The following is a 21,665-nucleotide window of genomic DNA, read 5'->3' as shown; positions in this document are numbered from 1 at the left end:
TCCAGCCTTGTGTAGGTCTACAATCTTGTCCCTGACATCCTTGGAGAGCTCTTTGGTCTTGGCCATGGTGGAGAGTTTGGAATCTGATTGATTGATTGCTTCTGTGGACAGGTGTCTTTTATACAGGTAACAAGCTGAGATTAGGAGCACTCCCTTTAAGAGTGTGCTCCTAATCTCAGCTCGTTACCTGTATAAAAGACACCTGAGAGCCAGAAATCTTTTAGATTGAGAGGGGGTCAAATACTTATTTCCCTTATTAAAATGCAAATCCATTTATAACATTTCTGACATGCGTTTTTCTGGATTTTTTTGTTGTTATTCTGTCTCTCACTGTTCAAATAAACCTACCATTAAAATTATAGACTGATCATTTCTTTGTCAGTGGGCAAACGTACAAAATCAGCAGGGGATCAAATACTTTTTTCTCTCTCTGTACTATTTTATTAGGGTCCCCAATTAGCCGCTCCCAAGGAAGCTACTCTTCCTGGTTTCCAAACAGTAAACAAAACACACCAAATATAATACATAATAAACTACATAATACATAATACACTACACAATACACTACACAATACACAATACACTACACAATACACAGTACACTACATAATATATAATACACTACATAATACACTACATAATACACAATACACTACCCAGTTGAGGCTCGCATCTACTACAAGACCACGGTGCTTGCCTACGGAGCTGTGAGGGGAACGGCACCTCCTTACCTTTAGGCTCTGATCAGACCCTACACCCAAACGAGGGCACTACGTTCATCCACCTCTGGCCTGCTAGCTCCCCTACCTCTACGGAAGCACAGTTCCCGCTCAGCCCAGTCAAAGCTATTTGCTGCTCTGGCACCCCAATGGTGGAACAAGCTCCCCCACGACGCCAGGACAGCGGAGTCACTGACCACCTTCCGGAGACACTTGAAACCCCACCTCTTTAAGGAATACCTGGAATAGTATAAAGTAATCCTTCTACCCCCACCCCCCCAGTGGTGGTTGTCCCACTGGCTATCATAAGTTGAATGCACCAATTTGTAAGTCGCTCTGGATAAGAGCGTCTGCTAAATGATGTAAATGTAAATGTAACAATACACAATACACTACATAATACGCTACATAATAAAATACATAATACAATACGTTACATAATACAATACATAATACATAATACACTACATAATACAATACATAATACAATACCTACAACAATACACAATACAATACACAATAAAATACATAATACACTACATAATACAATACATAATACACTACATAATACATAATACAATACATAATACATAATACACTGCATAATACAATACATAATACAATACATACAACAATACACAATACAATACATAATACACTACATAATACATAATATACTACACAATACACAATACACTACACAATACAATACATGTGGTCCTCTGTAGCTCAGCTGGTAGAGCACGGCGCTTGTAACGCCAAGGTAGTGGGTTCGATCCCCGGGACCACCCATACACAAAAAAACAAAAAAATGTAAGCACGCATGACTGTTAGTCGCTTTGGATAAAAGCGTCTGCTAAATGGCATATTACATTATATAATCCAATACATAATACACTACATAATACATAATACCCTATATAATAATAGGGAGGGTGGAATGATGGGTGCACTCAAGACAGGAACCTCTCCCTAATCGTAGAGACGGGACAGGGCATCGGCTTTGATGTTCTTTGAACCTGGGCGATATGACAAGGTGAAGTCGAATCTAGTGAAGAAAAGAGCCCACCTTGCTTGGTGTGGGTTCAGCCTCCTCGCTGTCCGTATGTACTCCAGGTTCCGATGGTCGGTGGGGATGAGAAATGGGTCCTTGGCGCCCTCCAGCCAGTGTCTCCACTCCTCTAATGCCAACGTCACCGCCAAGAGCTCCCGGTCGACGACGTCATAGATCCTTTCTGCAGGAGACAGATTATTTTTTTGTAGTATGCACATGGATAAAATTTCTGTGGGTTACCTTGATGTTGGGACAGGACGGCCCCCACGCCCACTTCTGAAGCGTCCACCTCCACCATGAAGGGCAGCGTAGGATCTGGGTGTTTGAGCAATGGAGCGGAGGTGAAACGGAAGGCCTCATCGGCTGCAGGACTCCACACCAACTTACGGGTACCACACTTGAGGAGAGAGGTACTTGGGGTTGATGGAATTGAGGCCTCTGTAATCAATGCATGGGCGTAGATCTCCATCCTTCTTGGCCACGAAGAAGAAGCCTGCCGACGCAGGGGAGGTGGACGTGCGGATGAAACCCTGTTGGAGAGCCTCCTAGGATGTACTCCTCCATAGCCTTGGTTTCAGCTACCGACACAGCGTAGATGCGGCTGCACGAAGGCGCGGAGCCTGCAAACAGGTCAATGACACAGTCCCAGTGGCGATGAGGATTGAGACTGGTGGCGCGGGTCTTGGAGAAAACCTCCCAGAGATCCTGGTAAACCTCCAGGATGTTGGGCTGGAGGGGCAACCACAGGACTCTCAACTGACGTGGAACCACAGGAGAAGAGAAAGCAGGTCCTCCGGCATTCGGGTGCCCAGTCGGTGATTTTCATCCTCGACCATGAGATGGTGGGGTCATGGCATTGGAGCCACGGGAGGCCAAGGATGACTTTGTGCACTGGTGCATTGATGATGAGGAAAGGGAAGGCTTCTTGATTCATGGGTTCCATTGTGAGTGGTGCTGTGATGTGCGTTATTGTGCCGGATCCCAATGGTCGACTATCCAGTGCTTGGATCGGAAAAGTAGAGGAGAGCGGGTATGAGGTGATGTTCAGGGAAGAGGCGAGGGCCTGGTCAATGAATTTCCCCGCGGCACCGGAGTCCACTATAGCTGTAGAGACTACACATGAGGGACAGACAGCCAGTGAAATGGAAACCAGAAAGTGTTTGGCGGAAAGTGATGATGATGGAATACTCATGCCTACCCGGGAGACGGATGATCACGGGGCCGCCCCTCTGCCCTCGTGGACTCCGGATTGGAACGCACCAGACACCGCTGAAACTGGTGCCCCTCCTGACCACAATAGGAACAGAGCCCCAGCTGTCTCTGGCGACACCTCTCTGCCACGGGGTGGTGTGTGGCCCCTACCTCCATGGGTTCAGGCTCTGTTTCAAGAAGGCCAAAGGAGGAAGGCAAGAGACGATGGGGGTTGCCGGCGCTTTCGAAGAAGGTTATCCAAACGGATGGCCATCGCTATGCGTGCGTCCAAGGAAAGGTTGTCGTCCCGACACGTCAACCCCCGTCTGGACCTCTTTGCGCAGTCCTCTTCGGAATAAGGTGCGGAGCGCCGACTCATTCCATCCGCTGGAGGCTGCCACAGTCCGGAAGGTGAGGGCGTACTCCGTAGCGGTCTGGGCACCCTGCCGGAGTTGGAGTAGTCACTCACCTCCCTCTCTACCCTCAGGTGGATGATCGAAGACCTCCCTGAGCAGAACCATGAACCTCTCATAGGAACCCAGCTCCTCCTTTTCCTCTCTCCCAGATGGCCGTAGCCCACTCCAATGTCCGTCCAGTCAGCAGGGAAAAGACCGTGGCAACCTTGGACCTCACGGTGGTGGGGGCTCCCGTCTGATGGGCGAAATAGAGAGAGCACTGGAGTAGGAAGCCAAGGCATTTCGATGGAGTCCTGTCATATTTCTCCGGGAGGAACAATAGGGCATCGCTGACCTGGGCTGGCTGCTGGATGGGCACGGGGACTGGCTCGTTGAGACAACTCGTGGTAGAGGATCCTCCACTAGTTGGAAATGAATCCTCTCTGGTGTTGTCGAGATGGTGGAGAACGCAGAGAACCTTATCCATTACCGGACCCAGTTGAGCCAGCTGGTCGTGGTGCAAATTTTTAAAATAACTTGTTTCAAAAAATTCTACAAAATAAATAACGGAAAAGTGGTGCATGCATATGTATTCATCCCCTTTGCTATGAAGCCCCTAAATAAGATCTGGTGCAAACAATTACCTTCAGAAGTCACATAATTAGTTAAATAAAGTCCACCTGTGTGCAATCTAAGTGTCCCATGATCTGTCACATGATCTCAGAATATATACACCTGTTCTGAAAGGCCCCAGAGTCTGCAACACCACTAAGCAAGGGGCACCACCAAGCAAGCGGCACCATGAATACCAAGGAGCTCTCCAAACAGGTCAGGGACAAGGTTGTGGAGAAGTACAGATCAGGGTTGGGTTATAAAACAATATCTGAAACTTTGAACATCCCACGGAGCACCATTAAATCTATTATAAAAAAATTGAAAGAATATGGCACCACAACAAACCTGCCAAGAGAGGGCCGCCCACCAAAACTCACGGACCAGGCAAGGAGGGCATTAATCAGAGAGGCAACAAAGAGACCAAAGATAACCCTGAAGGAGCTGCAAAGCTCCACAGCGGAGATTGGAGTATCTGTCCATAGGACCACTTTAAGCCGTACACTCCACAGAGCTGGGCTTTACAGAAGAGTGGCCAGAAAAAAGCCATTGCTTAAAGAAAAAAATAAGTGTTTGCCAAAAGGCATGTCGGAGACTCCCCAAACATATGGAAGAAGGTACTCTGGTCAGATGAGACTAAAATTGAGCTTTTTGCTATGTCTGGCTATGTTTTTGCTATGTCTGGTGCAAACCCAACACCTCTCATCACCCGAGAACACCATCGGCAGGGAATGGGAAACTTGTCAGAATTGAAGGAATGATGGATGGTTCTAAATACAGGGATATACTTGAGGGGAAACCTGTTTCAGTCTTCCAGAGATTTGAGACTGGGATGGAGGTTCACCTTCCAGCAGGACAATGACCCTAAGCATACTGCTAAAGCAACACTTGAGTGGTTTAAGGGGAAAAATTTAAATGTATTGGAATGGCCTAGTCCAAGCCCAGACCTCAATCCAATTGAGAATCTGTGGTATGACTTAAAGATTGCTGTACACCAGCGGAACCCATCCAACTTGAAGGAGCTGGAGCAGTTTTGCCTTGAAGAATGGGCAAAAATCCCAGTGGCTAGATCTGCCAAGCTTATAGAGACATACCCCAAGAGACTTGCAGCTGTAATTGCTGCAAAAGGTGGCTCTACAAAGTGTTGACTTTGGGGGGGGTGAATAGTTATGCACGCTCAACCTTTCTGTTTTTTTTGTCTTATTTCTTTATTGTTTCACAATAAAAAATATTGTGCATCTTCAAAGTGGTAGGCATGTTGTGTAAATCAAATGATACAAACCCCCCAAAAATCCATTTTTAATTCCAGGTTGTAAGGCAACAAAATAGGAACAATTTCAAGGGGGGTGAATACTTTTGCAAGCCACTGTAGGCTAAATATACAACTTTATTACTGACAGCACAAGATAACAAACAATAGGCCCTGGCTACTACGAGAAATCCATTATAAACACACAGGTCCTCAACTGGCAGCTTCATTAAATAGTACCCACAAAACACCAGTCTCAACGTCAACAGTAAAGAGGCGACTCCGGGACGCTGACCTTCTAGGCAGAGTTGCAAAGAAAAAGCCATATCTCAGACTGCCCATCTTCATCTTTTATTTTTATTGGCCAGTCTGAGATATCGCTTTTTCTTTGCAACTATGCCTAGAAGGTCAGCGTCCCGGAGTCGCCTCTTCACCGTTGACGTTGAGACTGGTGTTTTTTGCGGGTACTATTTAATGAAGCTGCCAGTTGAGGACATGTGAGGCGCCTGTTTCTCAAACTAGACACTCTAATGTATTTGTCCTCTTGATCAGTTGTGCACCGGGGCCTCCCACTCCTCTTTCTATTCTGGTTAGAGCCAGTTTGTGCTGTTCTGTGAAGGGAGTAGTACACAGCGTTGTACGAGATATTCAGTTTCTTGCCAATTTCTTGCATGGAATAGCCTTCATTTCTCAGAACACAAATAGACTGACGAGTTTCAGTAGAAAGTTATTTGTTTCTAGCAATTTTGAGCCTGTAATCGAACCCACAATTGCTGATGCTCCAGATACTCAACTAGTCTCAAGAAGGTCAGTTTTACTGCTTCTTTAATCAGCACAACAGTTTTCAGCTGTGCTAACATAATTGCAAATGGGTTTTCTAATGATCAATTAGCCTTTTAAAATGATAAACTTGGATTAGCAAACACAACGTGCCATTGGAACACAGGACTGATGGTTGCTGATAATGGGCCTCTGTACGCCTATGTAGATATTCCATTAAAAATCAGCTGTTTCCAGCTACAATAGCCATTTACAACATTAACAATGTCTACACTGTATTTCTGATCAATTTGATGTTATTTTAATGGACAAAAAAAATTACGTTTTTCACTGCACTTAAAGGGAAATGTTTTTACATGTTTTTTTATTTGTATGTTTAGCTCACATAATGTAATTTAAAAGTATGCACAAAGGTGTCTGTAAGAGAATAAATGTGGCAAAAATGAATGTAGACGTTAATAAATGCATTTTTATAGCTTCCCAAAAAAATTTTACAATGGTGGGGGTGTACCAAGATGGAGGCGTGGTGGCTATCAGTCATATAGTTTATATATAAAGCATTTGGTTTACACAGGCAGCCTAATTCGTATATTTTTCCCCTAATTGGTCTTTTGACCAATCAGATCAGCTTTTTTGCTAAGAATTCGGCAAAATATCAGAATTGGGCAGCTTGTGTAAACACAGGCTTAGGGATGTTTTCGGCCTCCTCCACTCTGGCTGTCACGCCCTGGCTCTGGGGACTCTTTAAAGTTGAGCCAGGGTGTGTAGTGTCTGTGTTGTGTTTTCTTTGTTCGTGTTCTAGTTCGTGTATTTCTATGTTGGCCGGGGGTGGTTCCCAATCAGAGGCAGCTGTGGCTTGTTGTCTCTGATTGGAAACCATACTTAGGCAGCCTGTTTTGCACTTGTCATTTGTGGGATCTTGTTCCGTAAGGTTTGTTTTTGGTGTATAACCTAGGACTTCACGTATCGTTTGTTTTGTTGTTTTTGTATCGTGTATTAAGTACGAATAAAAGTATGTACGCTTACCACGCTGCGCCTTGGTCCGCTTCTTACGACGATCTTGACAGAAGATCCCACCAAAACAGGACCAAGCAGCGTGTCTAGGAGCAAACGCCGGAGGTAACGTTGGTAGATGTCCTCCTCGGTTGGGGGAGGATCACCGAGGAGGAGGCCGTCCGTTACCGGAGGGCGATGAATGGGGAGACCCAGGCAGGAGAGGAGAAGCGGCACCAACCGGGCCGTCGTCGGACAGGCGAGAGGCACCCCCAATAAAAATAATTGGGGGGGCACACGGCGTGGACGACGGGGCAGCAGGAGGCAGCTACAGGGCGTATCTGCAGAATAGGAGAGGAGGCCACCAGGTTACGGGGGCTATTGGTCATGAGGGAGCAGGAGTTAAATGGTCAGAGGGAGGAGCTACAGGAGGCGTTAAGGGAGAAGGAGAGTGTAGAGGCACGGCGAGAGGAACTGAGTAGGCAGCAGAGGGAGCGGAGGTTTATGAGGAAACCCAGTCCCGCTCCTCGCACCAAGCAAGTGGTGTGTGTCACCAGTCCGGTCCGGCCCGTTCCTGCTCCCCGCACTAAGTTAGTGGTGCGTGTTCCCAGTCCGGCCCGACCCGTTCCTGCTCCCCACACTAAGTTAGTGGTGCGTGTTCCCAGTACGGCCCGACCCGTTCCTGCTCCCCGCACTAAGTTAGTGGTGCGTGTTCCCAGTACGGCCCAACCCGTTCCTGCTCCCCGCACTAAGTTAGTGGTGCGTGTTCCCAGTCCGGCCCGACCCGTTCCTGCCCCTCGCACCAAGCCAGTGGTGCGCGTCGCCAGCCCGGCCTGGCCTGTTCCTGCCCCTCGCACCAAGACATTGGTGCGCGTCGCCAGCCCGGCCCGGCCTGTTCCTGCCCCTCGCACCAAGCCTGTGGTGCGCGTCGCCAGCCCGGCCCGGCCTGTTCCTGCCCCTCGCACCAAGCCCGTGGTGCGCGTCGCCAGCCCGGCCCGGCCTGTTCCTGCCCCTCGCACCAAGGCTGTGGTGCGCTCCACCGGTTCTCTCCCGCACAAGCCAGTGGTGCGCCCAGCCTCCGGCCTGTTCCTGCTCCCCAGCCATGCCGCCGGCCTGTTCCTGCCCCTCGCACCAAGCCTGTGGTGCGCGTCGCCAGCCCGGCCCGGCCTGTTCCTGCCCCTCGCACCAAGCCTGTGGTGCGCGTCGCCAGCCCGGTCCGGCCTGTTCCTGCTCCCCGCACCAAGCCAGGGGTGCGCGTTGTCAGCCCTGTCCGGCCCGTTCCTGCTCCCCGCACCAAGCCAGTGGTGTGCGTCGTCAGTCCGGCACAGCCCGTGCCTGTTCCACCGGTGCCTGGTCAGGCACCGGTCAGCTGCTCCACACCGGAGCCTGAGCAATCCGCTCCACCGGTTTCCAGTCCAGCTCCGGCCAGCGGGGCCAGACCAGACCAGGGGCGCTACGGGGGGGTAGCGAGAGAGTGGTGGTCACGCCCGGAGCCGAATCCGCCTCCGAGGCGGAATGCCCACCCAGCCCCTACCCTCTTGAGTTTGGTTGGCGCGGTCGCAGTCCGCGCCTTTGGGGGGGGTACTGTCACGCCCTGACTCTGGGGACTCTTTAAAGTTGAGCCAGGGTGTGTAGTGTCTGTGTTGTGTTTTCTTTGTTCATGTTCTAGTTCGTGTATTTCTATGTTGGCCGGGGGTGGTTCCCAATCAGAGGCAGCTGTGGCTTGTTGTCTCTGATTGGGAACCATACTTAGGCAGCCTGTTTTGCACTTGTCATTTGTGGGATCTTGTTCCGTAAGGTTTGTTTTTGGTGTATAACCTGGGACTTCACGTATCGTTTGTTTTGTTGTTTTTGTATCGTGTATTAAGTACGAATAAAAGTATGTACGCTTACCACGCTGCGCCTTGGTCCGCTTCTTACGACGATCTTGACACTGGAAAACACTAACTGGCTGCTAGTTCACTGTAGACGTTAATAAATGCATTTTTATAGCTTCCAATTCTTTTTTTACAATGGTGGGGGTGTGCCAAGATGGAGGCGTGGTGGCTATCAGTCATATAGTTTATATATAAAGCATTGGTTTACACAGGCAGCCTAATTCGTATATTTTTCCCCTAATTGGTCTTTTGACCAATCAGATCAGCTTTTTTGCTAAGAATTCGGCAAAATATCAGAATTGGGCAGCTTGTGTAAACACAGGCTTAGGGATGTTTTTTCGGCCTCCTCCACTCTGGAAAATGACTAACTGGCTGCTAGTTCACACTGTGACCACACAGCTGTTCTAAAGCCATTATTAGTCTCTCACGCTTTCGCGCTTTGTAATGTCTAGAAATGCACAAATCTCAAAGCTCTCCTGCTCTCCTTCCATTCATCATTCAGCTCCTACGCACTCCGCTATCCAGGCTAGTTTAATATCCTCCTCATTCCCCGGGCAGTCAGCAATCAGGCCTGCACTATTCTATGTCATTATTTATCAAGGAAATTGGCTTCCGCTGTTCTTTCTCCTTGTGCATCAGAGTCCGACACCAAAATATTACAAAAAATATTTATGTGAACGACCTCAGCTTGGCCTGCTACATTAGAAGCATTTACACACACTTTGCTGTGTGTGTGTGTGTGTTTGCGTGCTGTGTGTGTATGCATGTGTGTGCCATAAAGCACATCTGACCCAGAAATCTGGAACTTTCTTCCACTAGCACTCCCTGGGGGAGCCACTCAAAGAGGGGGCGTGCCCCAGTGCGGTCTGGGAAATGACAGAGACAGTGTAAGTAAGCCCTGGTGTGGAGTGGTAGAGTCAGACTGTGTGGAGAGGAGATGAGGCTCCGCAGGGCCCCACCCAGGTCCTGGAGAGAGAGAGAGAGCCAGAGAGGAGAGGAGGCTCCGCAGGGCCACACCCAGGTCATGGAGAGAGAGAGAGAGCCAGAGAGGAGAGGAGGCTCCGCAGGGCCACACCCAGGTCATGGAGAGAGAGAGCCAGAGAGGAGAGGAGGCTACGCAGGGCCACACCCAGGTCTGGAGAGAGAGAGCCAGAGAGGAGAGGAGGCTACGCAGGGCCACACCCAGGTTCTGGAGAGAGAGAGCCAGAGAGGAGATGAGGCTACGCAGGGCCACACCCAGGTCCTGGAGAGAGAGAGCCAGAGAGGGAGAGGAGGCTCCGCAGGGCCACACCCAGGTCATGGAGAGAGAGAGCCAGAGAGGAGAGGAGGCTACGCAGGGCCACACCCAGGTTCTGGAGAGAGAGAGCCAGAGAGGAGAGGAGGCTCCGCAGGGCCACACCCAGGTCCTGGAGAGAGAGAGCCAGAGAGGAGAGGAGGCTCCGCAGGGCCACACCCAGGTCCTGGAGAGAGAGAGCCAGAGAGGAGAGGCTGTCAGGGTGTTTGAGGGGATCAGTTGGGCAGTAGAAGCACAGAACAGATCATCTTGATCACATAATGATAAGTTATTTGGGATGCAAGGTGATTTGTAGATCAGTGATTCTGCACTGTAATGTAGTCAATCTCAAACATGCACAGTGCTGATACCCCCAGGTCTGGGGGTCAGTGTGTTTTACTATCCTCACAGAGGGTACCAGGGGTGGGGGTCAGTGTGTTTTCCAAAGCATAACTCTCCTCTTCATGGAAACATGCATTCCAGTCCCAACATAGCACAGTGCCGAGGAGGGGAGGTCTGTTTCCATACTAGGGGGAAGGGAGAGATGGAGATCCCAGCCATAGAAATACAATCTATCACCCACTGTCAACATGCTCCATGCTCACTCCAACTTCAGGCTAGGACCATAGTGTTGAATGGGAATGCCCATTCTAGTGATTCTATTTTTATGGTCCCTGTATGGAGTGGAGAGAGCATGAAGCATGTCGACTGAGTGGGCGATGGATGGAGGAGGACACCTAGCCTGGAAACACAACAAAGCAACAAAGCACATCAGTTGAGATTCCAGGCTGAAGGGCATTAGCTTGGAGTTAGAGGGCAGAACTTAAGGAGAGAGAGCATGTAGTCTTAGTGGGTGACAGATAGATAGAGAAGGACATCTAGCCTGAAATGCAAACTGATATGCTCATTTCAGCATTGAACATTGTTGGATTCCAAGCTAAAGTACAGCACATTGAGTCATCAGAAAGCCCACCACCAGGCTAGTGACGATGGGAACAACCAGCCCAGCCCATGGTGTCACGCCTACTCCCACTCTCCCGCTCCGGCGCTCAACGTCTCCAGTCTACTAACCACCGGTCCTGGCAACCCACATTACGCACACCTGGCAACCATCATTGCGCACACCTGGACTTCATCATCACCCTGATTACTCTCCCTTCATATAGCCCTCGGTAGCCTCAGTCTTCAGGCAGTATTGGTTTTGTTTACGTTCAGTACGCTACACCTGTTTGGATTATCGTCATGTTTTTGTATTATTAAACTCACTTTCTGCGCCTGATTCTTGACTCCCTTCGTATACAGTGGCTTGCGAAAGTATCCACCCCCCTTGGCATTTTTCCTATTTTGTTGCCTTACAACCTGGAATTAAAATGGATTTTTGGGGGGTTTGTATCATTTGATTTACACAACATGCCTACCACTTTGAAGATGCAAAATATTTTTTGGGGGGGAAACAAAGTCAATACTTTGTAGAGCCACCTTTTGCAGCAATTACAGCTGCAAGTCTCTTGGGGTATGTCTCTATAAGCTTGGCACATCTAGCCACTGGGATTTCTGCCCATTCTTCAAGGCAAAACTGCTCCAGCTCCTTCAAGTTGGATGGGTTCCGCTGGTTTACAATCAATCAAATGTTATTTATAAAGCCCTTTTTACATCAGCAGATGTCACAAAGTGCTATACAGAAACCCAGCCTAAAACCCCAAACAGCAAGCAATGCAGACGTAGAAGCACGGTGGCTAGGAAAACTCCCTAGAAAGGGAAACCTAGAAGAAACCTAAGAGGAACCAGGCTCTGAGGGGTGGCCAGTCCCCTTCTGGCTGTGCCGGGTGGAGATTATAACAGTACATGGCCATTAAGGCCAGATTTTTCTCCAAGATGTTCAAACGTTCATAGATGACCAGCAGGGTCAAATAATAATCACAGTGGTTGTAGAGGTTGCAACAGGTCAGTAGATGAGTCTTCAGTAAAGATTTAAAGGTCGAGACCGAGTCTGCGTCTCTCACATGGATAGGCAGACCATTCCATATAGGAGAAAGCCCTGCCTCCAGCTGTTTGCTTAGAAATTCTAGGGACAGTAAGGAGGCCTGCGTCTTGTGACCGTAGCGTACGTGTAGGTATGTACGGCAGGACCAAATCGGAGAGGTGGGTAGGAGCAAGCCCATGTAATGCTTTGTAGGTTAGCAGTAAAACCTTGAAATCAGCCCTAGCCTGTTACTGGAGTAATATTATCAATTTTTTGGGTTCTAGTCAAGCCATATTTAGCACTAACTGAAGTTTATTTAGTGCTTTATCCGGGTAGTGGGAGAGTAGAGCATTGCAGTAGACTAATCTAGAAGTGACAAAAGCATGGATTAGCTTTTCTGCATCATTTTTGGACAAAGAGTTTCTGATTTTTGCAATGTTACGAAGATGGAAAAAGGCTGTCCTTGAAATATTCTTGATATGTTCGTCAAAAGAGAGATCAGGGTCCAGAGTAACGCCGAGGTCCTTCACAGTTTTTTTTTTAGACGACTGTACAACCATCAAGATTAATTGTCAGATCCAACAGAAGATCTCTTTGTTTCTTGGGACCTAGAACTAGCATCTCTGTTTTGTCCGAATTTAAAAGTAAAACATTTTCCGCCATCCACTTCCTTATGTCTGAAACACAGGCTTCCAGGGTCGGCAATTTTGGGGCTTCACCATGTTTCATCGAAATGTAGAGCTGTGTGTCGTCCGCATAGCAATGAAAGTTAACAATGTGTTCCGAATGACATCACCAAGAGGTAGAATATATAGTGAAAACAATAGTGGTCCTAAAACGGAACCTTGAGGAACACGGAAACTTACAATTGATTTGTCAGAGGACAAACCATCCACAGAGACAAACTGATATCTTTCCGACAGATGAGATCTAAACCAGGCAAGAACTTGTCCGTGTAGACCAATTAAGGTTTCCAATCTCTCACAAAAGAATGTGGTGATCGATGGTGTCAAAAGCAGCACTAAGGTCTAGGAGCATTAGGCCGATAGTTTTTTACATTTTCTGGGTCAAGGTTTGGCTTTTTCAAGAGATAATTTATTACTGCCACTTTTAGTGAGTTTGGTACACATCCAGTGGATAGGGAGCCATTTATTATGTTCAACATAGGAGGGCCAAGCACAGGAAGTTGCGCTTTCAGTAGTTTAGTTAGAATAGGGTCCAGTATGCAGCTTTAAGGTTTAGAGGCCATGACTATTTTCATGAATGTGTCAAGAGACATAGGATTAAAAACCTCGAGTGTCTCCATTGCTCCTAGGTCCAGGACAGCTGAGCTTTGGAGAAATACGCATATTCAAAGAGGACAGCAATCTTTAGGTCTGGGCTTGGACTAGGCCATTCCAATACATTTAAATGTTTCCCCTTAAACCACTCAAGTGTTGCTTTAGCAGTATGCTTAGGGTCATTGTCCTGCTGGAAGGTGAACCTCCATCCCAGTCTCAAATCTCTTTCCCCTCAAAAATGTCCCTGTATTTAGCACCATCCATCATTCCTTCAATTCTGACAAGTTTCCCATTCCCTGCCGATGAAAACCATCCCCACAGCATGATGCTGCCACCACCATGATTGACTGTGGGGATGGTGTTCTCGGGGTGATGAGAGGTGTTGGGTTTGCGCCAGACATAGCATTTTCCTTGATGGCCAAAAAGCTCAATTTTAGTCTCATCTGACCAGAGTACCTTCTTCCATATGTTTGGGGAGTCTCCCACATGCCTTTTGGCGAACACAAAACGTGTTTGCTTATTTTTTTCTTTAAGCAATGGCTTTTTTCTGGCCACTCTTCCGTAAAGCCCAGCTCTGTGGAGTGTACGGCTTAAAGTGGTCCTATGGACAGATACTCCAATCTCCGCTGTGGAGCTTTGCAGCTCCTTCAGGGTTATCGTTGGTCTCTTTGTTGCCTCTCTGATTAATGCCCTCCTTGCCTGGTCCGTGAGTTTTGGTGGGCAGCCCTCTCTTGGCAGGTTTGTTGTGGTGCCATATTCTTTCCATTTTCTAATAATGGATTTAATGGTGCTCCGTGGGATGTTCAAAGTTTCAGATATTTTTTTATAACCCAACCCTGATCTGTACTTCTCCATAACTTTGTCCCTGACCTGTTTGGAGAGCTCTTTGGTCTTCATGGTGCCGCTTACTTGGTGGTACCCCTTGCTTAGTGATGTTGCAGGCTCTGGGGCCTTTCAGAACAGGTGTATATATTCCTCAGATCATGTGACACTTAGATTGCACACAGTTGGACTTTATTTAACTAATTATGTGACTTCTGAAGGTAATTGGTTGCACCAGATCTTATTTAGGGGCTTCATAGCAAAGGGGGTGAATATATATGCATGCACCACTTTTCCATTTTAAATTTTTTTGAATTATTTGAAACAAGTTATTTTTTTCATTTCACTTCACCAATTTGAACTATTTTGTGTATGTCCATTACATGAAATCCAAATAAAAATCAATTTAAATTACAGGTTGTAATGCAACAAAATAGGAAAAACGCCAAGGGGGATGAATACTTTTGCAAGGCACTGTATCAATGTTCAGATAAAACAAGACTTCATGGACCTAATAGGAGTATGCAGGTCCTCTACCCTCAATAGGCCGTGGGTTTAACTCCTCCAAATGCACATCTGGCTGAAAACATACACACAGTGGCTTTCATTGACAATTTCGACCGTTTTGGAAGCGTGTATTTTGTATTTGTATTTATTAAGAATCCCCCTTAGCTGTTGCCAAGGCAGCAGCTACTCTTCCTGGGGTCCTGCAACATTAAGGCAGTTATATACAATTTAAAATTATTTACTCAGTTCTGTGTCCTGCGCCTGACTCCGTCCTACCGCTGCACACCGACACCTGACAGAATCACGCACCACCTATGGAGTCAGCAGGTGCACCCAGTCCTCCGGTACCGGTGGAGGAGCGCGTCCAGCAGCACGCGACGATGCTCCACAATCTGGGCACCGCCATGGATCGCGTGCTGCACACCATGGAGCGATGGGAGAGAGAGGGTTTTCCCACACCCCCATCAACTTCATCTCAACCCACACCGCTGTCCACCCCTCCGTCACCTGGACCCAGTGGTATTCGGCTCTCGCTCCCGAAGGCCTATGATGGGACGTCTGCCGGGTGCCAGGGGTCCCTGCTCCAGGTGGAGCTCTACCTGGCGACCGTCCACCCGGCTCCCTCGGGATACGAGAGAGTTTCCGCCCTCATCTCTTGTTTGCTGGGGAAAGCGCTGGAGTGGGCCTACGCCGAATGGGGCGGGATAGACGGTACGTTGGTTCAATACGAGGATTTCACCTGCCGTTTCCGGGTGGTCTTCGATCATCCGCCTGAGGGGAGAACGGCGGGGGAACGCTTGTTCCATTTCCGACAAGGGAAGAGGAGCGCACAGGATTTCGCACTGGACTTCCGGACCCTGGCTGCCAGCGCGGGATGGAATGAGAGGGCCCTGATCGACCATTACCGGTGCAGTCTACGGGAGGACGTTCGTCGGGAACTGGTATGCAGGGACACCACCATTACACTCGACCAGCTGGTGGATCTATCCATCCGGCTGGATAACCTGTTGGCCACTCGCGGACGCTCGGATTGGGGTCCATCCGTTCCATCTCCCAGCACTTCCGAGTCTACTCCTATGGAGCTCGGAGGTGCTGCTCTAAGGGTGACCGGAGGGGGGGCCGTTTCCTGCACCATCTGTGGCCGCAGAGGGAACACTGCTGGTCGGTGCTGGGGAGGTTCCCCAGGGAGTCGAGGCAGCAGGCAGGGCACTGGTGGATCATCCCAGGTGAATAGGCACCCGACTCACCCAGAGCTCCTTGTTGCGCACATGTATGTCTGTGTAAAGTTTCCTGAGTTTTCCCCGCATTCCCAGCATAAGGAGCTCGTAGATTCAGGCGCAGCTGGGAACTTTATTGACCGTGCATTTGCACTTAGATTAGGGATCCCTATTGTTCCTGTTGATGTGCCCTTTCCTGTACATGCCTTAGATAGTCGTCCTTTAGGATCGGGCCTGATTAGGGAGGTCACAGCTCCACTAGGTATGATAACGCAGGAGGGTCATGAGGAGAGTATTAGTGTCTTCCTGATCGATTCTCCTGCCTTTCCTGTGGTGTTGGGGCTTCCCTGGTTGGCCCATCATGACCCCACTATTTCGTGGCAACAGAAGGCTCTGAAGGGATGGTCCCGTCAGTGCTCAGGGAGGTGTGTAGGTTTTTCCATAGGTGCAACTTTGGTGGAAAGTCCAAACCAGGTCTCCCCCATGCACATTCCCCCCGAATATGCCTATTTGGCTCTCGCCTTCTGTAAAAAGAAGGCGACTCAATTACCACCCCATCGACGGGGGGATTGTGCAATAAATCTCCAGGTAGACGCAGCACTTCCCAGGAGTCACGTGTATCCTCTGTCACAGGAGGAGACGGCGGCTATGGAAACATATGTCTCAGAATCTCTGGGATAGGGATACATTCGGCCTTCCACTTCACCTGCCTCCTCGAGTTTCTTTTTTGTGAAGAAGGATGGAAGTTTATGCCCGTGCATTGACTATCAGGGCATAAATCAGATCACGGTGAAGTACAGTTACCCGTTGCCTCTCATAGCCAGTGTGTCCGAGTCATTGCACGGGGTGCGCTTCTTCACAAAATTGGATCTCAGGAGCGCGTACAATCTGGTGCGTATCCGGGAGGGGGATGAGTGGAAGATGGCGTGGAGACATTGGCTTGAGGGGGCTAAACACCCTTTCCTCATTTGGACTGACCACCGCAATCTGGAGTACATCCGGGCGGCGAGGAGACTGAACCCTCGCCAGGCAAGGTGGGCCATGTTTTTCACCCGTTTTGTTTTCACCCTATCCTACAGACCAGGTTCCCAGAATGCTAAGGCAGACGCTCTGTCCCGGATGTATGACACAGAGGAGCGGTCCACGGATCCCACTCCCATACTTCCGGCTTCTTGCCTGGTGGCACCGGTGGTATGGGAGGTTGATGCGGACATCAAGCGGGCGTTACGTACGGAGCCCACTCCCACCCAGTGTCCAGTTGGGCGTCTGTACGTTCCGTTGGATGTCCGCGATCGATTGATCTGTTGGGCTCACACGTCACCCTCCTCTGGTCATCCTGGCATCGGTCGGACAGTGCGCTGTCTTAGTGGGAAGTACTGGTGGCCCACTTTAGCTAAGGACGTGAGGGTATGTTTCCTCCTGCTCGGTGTGTGCTCAGTGCAAGGCACCTAGACACCTGTCCAGAGGGAAATTACAACCCCTACCCGTTCCACAACAGCCGTGGTCACACCTATCGGTGGACTTCGTGACGGATCTTCCTCTGTCACGCGGTAACACCATGATCCTGGTCGTTGTGGATCGGTTTTCTAAGTCCTGCCGTCTCCTTCCTTTGCCCGGTCTCCCTACGGCCCTACAGACTGCGGAGGCCCTGTTTACCCACGTCTTCCGGCACTACGGGATGCCTGAGGATATAGTGTCTGATCGGGGTCCCCAGTTCACATCGAGGGTCTGGAGGTCGTTCATGGAACGTCTGGGGGTCTTGGGTCAGCCTGACCTCAGGTTTTCACCTTGAGAGTAATGGGCAGGTGGAGAGAGTTAACCAGGATGTGGGTAGGTTACTGCGGTCCTATTGCCAGGACCAGCGGGGGGAGTGGTCGGTTTTCATCCCCTGGGCAGAGATGGCCCAAAACTCCCTCCTCCACTCCTCCACTAACCTGTCTCCTTTCAGTGTGTGTTAGGTTATCAGCCGGTCCTGGCACCATGGCATCAGAGCCAGATCGAGGCACCTGCGGTGGATGAATGGTTTCTGTGCTCAGAAGAGACCTGGGACGCTGCCCATGTGCGCCTGCAACGGGCCATCAGGCGACAGAAGGCGAGCGCCGACCGCCACCGCAGTGAGGCTCCGGTGTATGCACCGGGGGACCGGGTCTGGCTCTCGACCTGAAATCTGCCCCTTCGCCTGCCCTGCCAGAAGCTGGGTCCGCGGTTTGTGGGGGAGCGGTTTGTGGCAGCTTTCATCCCCTGGGCAGAGATGGCCCAAAACTCCCTCCGCCACTACTCCACTAACATGTCTCCATTTCAGTGTGTACTAGGGTTTGCCAAGACTCTTCCTAGAGATGGCTGCCTGGCCAAACCGAGCAATCGGGGGAGAAGGGCTTTGGTCAGGAAGGTGACCAAGAACCTGATGATCTCTCTGACAGAGCTCCAGAGTTTCTCTGTGGAGATGGGAGAACCTTCCAGAAGGATAACCATCTCTGCCGCACAACAATCAGGCCTTTATGGTAAAGTGGCCAGACGGAAGCCACTCCTCAGTAAAAGGCACATGACAGCCCGTTTGGAGTTTGACTAAAGGCACCTAAAGACTCTCAGACCATGAGAAAAAATATTATTTGGTCTGATGAAACCAAGATTGAACTCTTTGGCCTGAATGCCAAGCGTCACGTCTGGAGGAAACCTGGCACCATCCCTACGGTGAAGCATGGTGGTGGCAGCATCATGCTGAGGGGATGTTTTTCAGTGGCAGGGACTGGAAGACTAGTCAGGATCGAGGGAAAGATGAACAGAGCAAAGTACAGAGAGATCCTTGATGAAAACCTGCTCCAGAGCGCTCAGTACATCAGACTGGGGCGAAGGTTCACCTTCCAACATGACAACGACCCAAAGCACACAGCCAAGACAACGCAGGAGTGGCTTCGGGACAAGTCTCTGAATGTCCTTGAGTGGCCCAACCAGAGCCCGGACTTGAACCCGATCTAACGTCTCTGGAGAGACCTGAAAATAGCTGTGCAGCGACGCTCCCCATCCAACCTGACAGAGCTTGAAAGGATCTGCAGAGAAGAATGGGAGAAACTCCCCAAATACAGGTGTGCCAAGCTTGTAGCGTCATACCCAAGAAGACTCGAGGCTGTAATTCTGCCAAAGGTGCTTCAACAAAGTCCTGAGTAAAGGGTCTGAATACTTATTTAAATGTGATAATTCCATTTATTTATTTTTATACATTTGCAAAAGGAATGACTTTGGCTTGATGACTCATATTAGTCTTGGAGTAACTATACATGCGTGTTGTAGCTAGCTAGCTAACGTGTGTTTGTGAGATGTCTCATATTAGTCTGAGTAACTATACCTGTGTGTTGTAGCTAGCTAGCTAACGTGTGTTTGTGAGATGTCTCATATTAGCCTGAGTAACTATACCTGTGTGTTGTAGCTAGCTAGCTAACGTGGGTCTGAGAGATGTCTCATATTAGTCTGAGTAACTATACCTGTGTGTTGTAGCTAGCTAGCTAACATGGGTCTGTGAGATGTCTCATATTCTACCCCATGCTGATACAGTAGGAATAAAAGACAGTACACAGCGATTGCCCATGAATGTGGAATAGCGTTTTTGTCTTTCTCTCACAGACATTACCGCCTTGGATACAAAGAAGTGGGTGACTCTCAAGAGGACATGTGAAAGGTCCCATAACAGCAATCTCCCCTTGTATCAAAGTGACTCCGAACAGTTCACTGCACCACCCAAACACACCACATGCCAGTATTCCCTTTGTAAGACTGTTGTATTTATTATGGGCGTTAGTAGTATATTTTCCTTCTACTGTGTATATATTGTCATACATTGCCATAACGGTTCCTGCATACTGCTGTGTAAACTCACTTCGGTCTCCAGTGCATAAACTTTGTCTTGAATACAAGCCATGTCTACTTATTCCCTATATCGACAGACTAATCTACTGTTTTACTAAAACATGTTGACTTGCCAACAAATCAAAGTTTAAATGATAAACCAACTCCATGCATCATCATTTGTTTTAGAAGTAAGACTGAAGCTAGTTTATCCAAATACATTTCCTGAATATCATAATGACTGGAAAAAGAAGTTGAAGTCAACACTATTGGTTTCTGATGCAGCTGGAATCATTACATTTACATTAACATTTACGTCATTTAGCAGACGCTCTTATCCAGAGCGACTTACAAATTGGTGCATTCACCTTATAGCCAGTGGGATAACCACTTTACAATATGTTTTTTTTTTCTTTTTTCTTTGGGGTGGGGTAAGGGGGGGTAGAATGATTACTTTATCTTATCCCAGGTATTCCTTAAAGAGGTGGGGTTTCAAGTGTCTCCGGAAGGTGGTGAGTGACTCCGCTGTCCTGGCGTCGTGAGGGAGCTTGTTCCACCATTGGGGTGCCAGAGCAGCGAACAGTTTTGACTGGGCTGAGCGGGAACTGTATGTTCAGAAGTAACAGGGCTGATGGTGTCTGAATGGAAGGAGGTGCCAGAGCAGCGAACAGTTTTGACTCATTAGTCACTTGACAGTACAGTTGTAAAGAGATGGTATAAAACACATTTACAGTGGGGAGAACAAGTATTTGATACACTGCCGATTTTGCAGGTTTTCCTACTTACAAAGCATGTAGAGGTCTGTCATTTTTATCATACATATCATAGTGTACACTTCAACTGTGAGAGATGGAATTTAAAACAAAAATCCAGAAAATCACATTGTAGGATTTTTAAGTAATTAATTTGCATTTTATTGCATGACATAAGTATTTGATCACCTACCAACCAGTAAGAATTCCGGCTCTCACAGACCTGTTAGTTTTTCTTTAAGAAGCCCTCCTGTTCTCCATTCATTACCTGTATTAACTGCACCTGTTTGAACTCGTTACCTGTATAAAAGACACCTGTCCACACACTCAATCAAACAGACTCCAACCTCTCCACAATGGCCAAGACCAGAGGGCTGTGTAAGGACATCAGGGATAAAATTGTAGACCTGCACAAGGCTGGGATGGGCTACAGGACAATAGGCAAGCAGCTTGGCGAGAAGGCAACAACTGTTGGCGCAATTATTAGAAAATGGAAGAAGTTCAAGATGACGGTCAATCACCCTCGGTCTGGGGCTCCATGCAAGATCTCACCTCGTGGGGCATCAATGATCATGAGGAAGGTGAGGGATCAGCCCAGAACTACACGGCAGGACCTGGACAATGACCTGAAGAGAGCTGGGACCACAGTCTCAAAGAAAACCATTAGTAACACACTACGCCGTCATGGATTAAAATCCTGCAGCGCATGCAAGGTCCCCCTGCTCAAGCCAGCGCATGTCCAGGCCCATCTGAAGTTTGCCAATGACCATCTGGATGATCCAGAGGAGGAATGGGAGAAGGTCATGTGGTCTGATGAGACAAAAATAGAGCTTTTTGGTCTAAACTCCACGCGCCGTGTTTGGAGGAAGAAGAAGGATGAGTACAACCCCAAGAACACCATCCCAACCGTGAAGAATGGTGACATCATTCTTTGGGGATGCTTTTCTGCAAAGGGGACAGGACGACTGCACCGTATTGAGGGGAGGATGGATGGGGCCATGTATCGCGAGATCTTGGCCAACAACCTCCTTCCCTCAGTAAGAGCATTGAAGATGGGTCGTGGCTGGGTCTTCCAGCATGACAACGACCCGAAACACACAGCCAGGGCAACTAAGGAGTGGCTCCGTAAGAAGCATCTCAA

Source organism: Coregonus clupeaformis, unplaced genomic scaffold (assembly GCF_020615455.1).
Source record: "Coregonus clupeaformis isolate EN_2021a unplaced genomic scaffold, ASM2061545v1 scaf0207, whole genome shotgun sequence".
Classification (NCBI taxonomy): domain Eukaryota; kingdom Metazoa; phylum Chordata; class Actinopteri; order Salmoniformes; family Salmonidae; genus Coregonus; species Coregonus clupeaformis.
This window is presented reverse-complemented; position numbering follows the sequence as displayed.